The 8,096-nt window shown below is 38.6% G+C and overlaps 1 pseudogene; it reads right to left on the bottom strand.

Moving 5' to 3' along the window:
- Positions 1-6,625: 6,625 nt before the first annotated feature.
- On the bottom strand, positions 6,626-6,726 carry LOC143605654 (small nucleolar RNA R71; annotated as a pseudogene).
- Positions 6,727-8,096: the final 1,370 nt, after the last annotated feature.

The following is an 8,096-nucleotide window of genomic DNA, read 5'->3' as shown; positions in this document are numbered from 1 at the left end:
CGTCCTTGTGACCTAGTAAGAAAGTCCAGCTGAAACGCGAAAAATCGCCAGTAATAACCAAGCAATAGGCTATTTGGTCTATTGCCATTGGTTGAATTGGGCCAAAGAGGTCCATATAAAACAGCTGAAGAATGGAACTTATACTATTAACAGTTTTGGGTTTGTGAGGAAGTTTATGTTGTTTTCACTTAGAACATGAAAGACGTTTTTCAATACAAGAAAATGATTTAACAGGCAAACCCCTCACATGTTCACATTTAACCAACGTTTTCAAGTTCTTAAAGTTAACATGACCCAAGCGTCTATGCCACAAAGATGAATCGTTCTCAAAGGCTTTAGAAGACAAACAAGAAGCAATTTGTAGAGAATAAGAACTTGTCATGTCCAAAATATATGCATCATTGTGCCTCGGAGTATGCATCAAGATCCATTATTCCGGGAATTTAAAACCTGGTTTTAGACACTCATGTTCAGTGAAGAGAGTTGAGTCTTGTTTATCACATATCTGGGAGACACTAAGAAGATTGTGGTTCAATTTCTCCACAAGATTCACGTCGTCGAAGGTCAAAGTGTCGTTAGAAACCTTCCCACGTTTTGTTATTTGCCCTCCCAAATCGCTAGCGAAGGAAACGTGTCCACCATCAAACGGTTGAACGTCAAACAGCAAAGACTCGTCCCCTTTCATATGTCGGGTGCAGCCACTGCCTAAGTACCAGATACTATTGACAGACCTTCTTGGCTAACCCTACACAAATGAACAACTAGTTAGAAGTGGGATCCCGAGACTTATTTGTCTCGAGAAGATTGACCAAAAAGTCACCAAATTTTATCTTGTTCTTTTTAAATAAAATCGTTTGGTGAGTTAGAATCCGAAGAATAATCTCGTGGAAAACACGCGGAAGCACGTTTTTGGTCTTTAGAAGATTTTCGGGATTGTCTTCTTTTTGGTTTAAAAACAAAATCCTTGAATTTCTCAATCTTTGGATTTTCCTTCTTGAATATTTTTGATGGGTTCTTTGGTTTTCAACTTCTGAACCCTTTTTCTCTCTTTGCCTTTCCCTTTTGGTTATCCAAAAGGGTTTTCTTATTTTCTTGGTGTTCCTAGATTTTACTTCTGTCTCACTGGCTGAACTATCAGTTCAGTCAGTCCTTGTTCTTGCATGAGAAGCAAATTTATAACGGGACTAATTGAACTGCCTGTTCATTTGTTTCGCTGTCGGTGCCAGTTCTTGCACTGCCTCGCAAGATGAGATGGATTCCCACAAACATAACAACATTTTCTTTGTTGAGTTCTGTAGAAATCGTCTGAACTATAATACACGTGATGCGGCGGGAAAGGTGATGTATGAAAAGGAACATGTTGAAAATGACTGTCTGACCTATGACCACGATCAAAAAAAGAATTTACGTAAAAGGTGTTAACATGTCTTGGTTGTTGAGGAGCATAATAGTTATTATTAAACTGGTTAAATGATTGAGGATTTCTAAAATATTAGTGTTTTGAGAAAATGAAGTTTTCTTGGGTGGAATTTATTTACAGGATGTACTTGCTTTTTCATTTTCAAATCCTTTTCTTTCATTTTTCTTATCCTCAATCTTATAATTAGCTAATGAACAACTAGGCATGTTTATCTCAGCAACCTTTTCAGCAACAGTTTCATCAAAGACATTTTCACAATCCGAATCAGAAATAAAACTATCACATTCATTTAAAGAACTTTCACAATTGTTAACATCATTGTTTTCACAAAATACAGCATTGACGATGAAGCCAGAGTATCCTTCATCAAATGACAGACATTATTACAACCAAATTTGATACAAGATTGTTTTAAATTCACATCAGACACAAAAGGTGGATCTAAAACACGTTTTGTTTCACAACCCATGTTTTCCTTCATACACCCATTATCCTTTAGATCACCTGCTACATAAGACGAATCACCATTACAATCATTAGACACATGAGTTGGAGCAGTTACTTTAGAAGCTGGAGGAACAAATTTCACAAGTTTTGGAACATGACCAATTCCGTATGCCATCTCTTCCTCAGGAGGGGTATTGTAACTAAAGTGGGGCATGCCAGTGTAATTATCATTTAAAGGTGGAGGGACAGCTAAAAAATCATAACCTAAGCCCGTCTTTTGTTTGGTACCCCTTTATGCTATAAGAATGCCATTTAACTTACTAGACACTAATTCAAACTTCTCAGCAATTAATTCAAGTTTTTCAGCAGTTAATTTTCTTATCAGAAAGCTCAGAGTCTAATCTTTCAATTTTTACGTTTAGAATTCAATGCTTTATTTGATTGAAATATCTTAAGTTTCAAGTTAGCAATATCGTCATGGTGAGTTTCGATTTTAGTGGTGTAAACCTTATTAGCTTTGACGTATCGCTCATTCAGACTTTTCAGCTTTGAGTTCTCTTTAACAACAACATCATAATTATATCTATAGAACTCAACCTTGTTAAAACATGCTTGTGTGCATAGATTGGAATATACCTCAGAGTTGGGTGGTGTGGCAAAGCTTGCAGAGGTGGAACTTGAAGCTTCGTGGTCTCCACTGGTGAACGCCATTGCTGCAAAGTTTAACGGGTTTGCCAACTCGGTGAATTGATCTTGCCGGTCGGTTTCAGTAGAAGCTTCAGTTTGGGAGACAAGAGCTCTTGAATTTGAGCTTGAGTTTCCTTTGTGAGGATTGCCTTGTCCAATCCTTGGAATCCCTTGACTGGAGTTCTGAACCATATGCTTCTTCCCACTAGACTTACTTGCCTTGCTGTCTAAGACCTCAGTAACCCGGATATCATTGGCAGGTTTGGGCTGGTTTGTACATTCTCTTGCAAAATGCCCAGGTTCGTTGCAGTTGTAACACATGAGCTTGTGTTTATCAAACCCGATTCGCTTCACATCAGCATCCTTGAAGCTATCCTTTCCATACTTCTTCATGAAGTTTGTTTTCCGATGTACAGCCATTGCCATTCGGTACGTGATATCCATCTTCTTCAAGTCCTTCTTGTTGATGTCTGGAATGTCACCTTGTTGAAACGACAGAGGCAACAGCTTTCCCTGTAGTAGCTCCTCATGACTTAACAGAAAGGCGTGAACTAGTGCGATGTTTAAGTCATTGATGAGAGGGGTGGAGTAAGATGAGCTAGAATAGGATGAGCGTTTGGAAAAGGTGCTGATTCTATGTGCTTTCAATGCTTGTTCCACTCCTTTGTTAACCACATCTTGAATGGAGCTTGAACCTGATGATGCAGATAGGTTCGCGACAGATATGAAAATAGTCTTTTGAGCAGGTGGAGCTAGATAAGCTTTGACTCCATTCACTGGGAAGATAGTTGGGTGTGCTTGGCTTAAAAATGCGAAGGTGATTCCCAATCCAGTTGCAATGCCAGCTTGATTCAACAAACTCAAGTGATTGTTCATTCTTAACTTATCATCTAACTCGAATGACTTGATGGTGGAGATCAAGTCTTGAATTGAGATGGAGTTGAGATTTGTTGTTTGTCTGATTGTAATCCCATTGGTGTTCCAAGAGTACGGTAGTTAGTTTAGCAACTTGTGATTAGCTTCAGACACATCAATATTAACATCTGCACTTCTCATGTTGCCAAGAGTTTCTCAAATATTTTAATGAGATCCCCAATGCTCTCTCCTTGCAAGTGGTTAAACATGTTAAACTCTCGTTTCAACATAGCTTTGCGGCTGCTCCGCATTTCAGGGTTTCCTTTAATCTTCTCAACAAGAGCATCCCATAAACCTTTTGCAGTTGTATACTCCCTTAGTGTTTAAGTCACCTCTTTTGACAAACATATAGTTAAAGTATCAAAAGCCCTTTCATATTCAAGAATTAGCTTCTTATCTTCATCATCGTATGAGTCAACAGGTTTCAGTTCAGGTCCATTAACAGTCAATGTCGTAGGTATACGGGGGTCAATTTCAAGTGATCTCAAAAGGGTAATGTCATCAACTTGATAAAGTTTTTGAATCTCCATTTGAAGTTATTAAATTTGCTTTCGAAGGTCATAAACTTGAGAGGTTGTAGTCGTTCCCGCTTCATTTTCAAGCAAAATGCAACTTTTTAACAACTTAGAGTCACTAGCCATGGTTTAAATCAAATTGTGGTCTCAAACAGTCTCCAAAACAATAAAAAAAATACGAAGTTCAAACTAATCGGATTGCACAGTGACGTGAGGTCGTTGACTCAATCAAAAATAAACCAATTACAACTAAATAGATAGCGGTAAATGGGTATCGAACACGAGGAGTTTGTGGAAAATGTGTTAACAAGTAGCTTTAACAGAAAATAGAATTAAACTAAAATTGTACAAAAGTAAATTCAGATTTGATTGTTTGATTTTTAGATTAACTAAAATAAAATAAGACACTAGCAAAATAACTATTGAGATTTGTAAACTGATTAAACGAAAGCGATCATCTTAGATTTCAGGTTTAAATCAACACTAATGTTCATGCTTACTAGAAAGAACCACATAGACATAGTTCATGTTTGATTACTTGTTTGTGATAAAAGGGAACTAAGTACTTGGATTAATAAAATGCAAGGTTGTTACCCAATAATCAATTGACTAATATTTAACCCTAATTCTTCCCATGATATCTCAATTGCCAATGGCACCAAGAACGTATGGTTTAGATCATGATCAAACACAAGAAACAATTTACAAACAATTAATCAAACACCATAAAAACTAAACAAACATTGCAAAGTCATTATTCTAGAAATCAAAGCGTAACATAGTGTATCAATTAAACCTTACATCCAAGATGATCACCAAGAGGAACTAGCCACTCATGGTTTGAGAAATCATCATAATATCAATTGTATGTAACATCAAACGAATTATAATAAACAAAACAACGATTACCAATCCAAAGATATTGTTCTTCACTCTCCAAATTTGTCTCCCAATGTTTCTTGATGAAAAGATAATGAAAAGTTTGGCCAAAACGACCTAATAAAGAAGGAGGAGTTTGCAGTTACGATCGGACCATGGTCCACGGTCCAGACCGTGGGCCACGGTCCAGACCACGGTGCTATCTTCTCTCCACAGCACGGTGTAATCTGTTGCATTTACTTCAGGTGGACCGTGGTCCACGGTGTGAACCTTGGGCCACGGTGGAGCTGTTTTCCGTTTTTCTTGTTTTCTTCATAATTTTCTCATTCCAACTCCGTTTTCTTCACCGCTTTCGCCTATGTTCTCGTAACGCCATTCTCTAGCTCCTCAATCCTGGAAACACACAACATAGTGTAGTAATCTGAGTCCTTGAAATTAAACAAAAAAGCACGTGAATTAATTAGAATTACTACACTTAAGGGTGGATCTTCAATCCACCCGTTAGTGCGCAACGTGTGTTATTTTTGTAGTTTTTGCTTAAATTGTTATTGTCAGTTTTACGTAGGTTGTGCTAGTGTGTAAGTACTTACAGGTATATGCATATACGACGCTGTCGGTCTTCATCACCGTTCGCATTTGATCCTAAATTCGATAGAACTTTTCGTCAAAACCGGATTCTACAATGGGAAAACAGGATTATTGGATCACCAAGCACACAAGGTCGAACAACTGACACCACAATCAGGGCTTCAGAACAAACTTTACCGCCAATGCCACCACCCATCAATGCTGAAAACCCATCATCTACTGAACCCATTACTACTACAATCTCTACAAGTATACCTACTTCAACCGTGTTTAGTTTTTAGGCACCTGTTAATCTTCCACCCTTGACAAATTTCATGCCTATTCAAGGACAATCATCAAACTCACCACAACAATCATCCTTCCAATCTCAACAAAATCCACTTTATCAACAACCATACACGTTTCCTCAAGACCCACCTATAACCCATACTTCATCGGGTCAGAGATCGGGCCCGTATTTAATTGTTGGGCCACGGTATAGTGATGGCAATGAAGAGTATGAAGAGTTTGAAGAAGGATATACAAGTGGAGTTGATGGGAATCAATTGAGGGTGCAAGGGAAGTTTGGGTATGGACCCGAACTTCAACCGCAACAACAAGTGCAACAATGGGGTGGCCCGAATGTCAATCAAATACAACAACCACAACCAATGCAACAAGTTCCACAACAACCACATTATCAACAACCTCAATTTCAATAACCAAATCCCCAATCGCAATTTCAACAAAGGCTTGTTTACTAACAAAAGGGCCCACCAAGAGTACCATTGGAGGTACAAAGAAGACATGCAAGGGAAATGGTTAGGGGAATTGAAGCTCACTTTAGACTGGTCATCACTGACAACCCATCTCTGGTGGTTATTCCTCAAAACCAGAATGGAAGAACGTTTGAGGTGAGAAGCAATGCACTCCAAAGTTTACCAAAGTACAATGGTCGGGTCTTGCAACGGAAGAACCTTATTTTCCCTTGGAGGCATATGATTCGATTTGCAACACAATCGGGGGTCAAGGCTTCTCACCGGATGAGGTGAAATTGGTGTTGTTTCAATTTTCGTTGGAGGATAAGGCGAAGAGATGGTTCTACACATTGCCATCCGCATCGATTTACACTTGGGCCGAAATGCAACAAAGGTTTTTGGAAGAGTTTTATACGGCCCAAAAGACTAATGATGTGAGACGAAGTTTGAGATCTTTCCAACAACAATCTGGTGAAATGTTTCATGAAGCTTTCGAGAGGTTCAACATGATTATCAAGAATTTTCCTCATCATAGTATAGCTCTTTGGGAGTTGTTGAATGCTTTTCATGAAGGGTTAAATGCGAAAGATGAAAGGGATTTGATGTCAATCACAAATGGTACTTTCGGTACCAATTATGAACAAGATGATTGGGCATTCTCGGAACTAATGTCGGTCACATCGATGAGAAAGGCTCAAACTGCAAGAAGAGTGGTGTAATCTTCTCTCCATGGCACAGTGTAATCTGTTCCATTTGCTTCAGGTGGACCGTGGTCCATGGTGTGAACCGTGGGCCACGGCGGAGCTGTTTTCCGTTTTTCTTGTTTTCTTCATAATTTTCTCGTTCCAACTCCGTTTGCTTCACCGCTTTCGCCTATGTTCTCGTAACGCCGAGTCCTTGAAATTAAACATAAAAGAACGTGATTTAACTAGAATTACTACACTTAAGGGTGGATCTTCAATCCACCCGTCACATCCCCACACTTAAGCGTTGCTTGCCCTCAAGCAACATTTGAAACCACAATTGCTTTCAAAACACAACCACCAAACAAACCACAAGCCCGGCTCAGTCAAGGTCCCCAATCATACCCTATTCCCTCATTATTAGAGGTTTGCATTAGTATCATATTATATTCAAAACATAGAATTTTAATCAACCTCAACATGCTTTCGGTTTTTATTCACACATAACACACTGTCACTCATTAACCTCTTATCGATGATCAATTCTATATTTTCCAATAATATTCAATTCTCCTCACATACGCTTGTGCCACCATCAAATATCCACCTAATCATGCTTTAACACAAATGCAAATCAAAAGGTCTTAACACGGGTTGTAATGGGGCCAGGTGTAAAGGTATGGACTAGGGAAAATTGAAAGTGACTCACGTGATTTGATCCGGCTTGTTACATCAAAACTAAATAAACAAAAAAACAAACTAATAAACTACTATATATACACTTCCAACTTGTATCTTAACTCGATACTCATCACTTTGGATATTGAATTCCAATCTTCTTCTTTTTTTTTTAACATTGACTTGCACATAATCATGAACTCCTCTACTTTCTATTGATTGATATCAAAACAACTACAATTACTAAGAAAAACCTATCAAGCCGGATCGTCTCACAACATATATCGGGGTTAATTATATAGGAAGAATAAGCCCAAATAAGTTTTTTAAAGGAACCAACCCCCAGCCCCTCTCATTACCCACACTCATATGTATAATGCATGAGGCCTAACCCCCAAAACCCACACTCGCGCTCATCCAGACGAGGCTTACCTAGTTGCCTCTATCACTTTTGCACTTATGCCAAGCTAAGGTCTCAAAATGCATTAATAGCACAAGTTCTAACGGAGAATACCCACCTATCACCGCTTTCCACTTTCCAAATACT

Source organism: Bidens hawaiensis, unplaced genomic scaffold, assembly GCF_021521415.1.
Source record: "Bidens hawaiensis isolate Kalapana, Puna unplaced genomic scaffold, B.hawaiensis_p1.1 tig00070574_1, whole genome shotgun sequence".
Lineage (NCBI taxonomy): Eukaryota > Viridiplantae > Streptophyta > Magnoliopsida > Asterales > Asteraceae > Bidens > Bidens hawaiensis.
The sequence above is the reverse complement of the archived record's forward strand: the minus strand, read 5'-3'. Positions and strand labels throughout refer to the sequence as shown.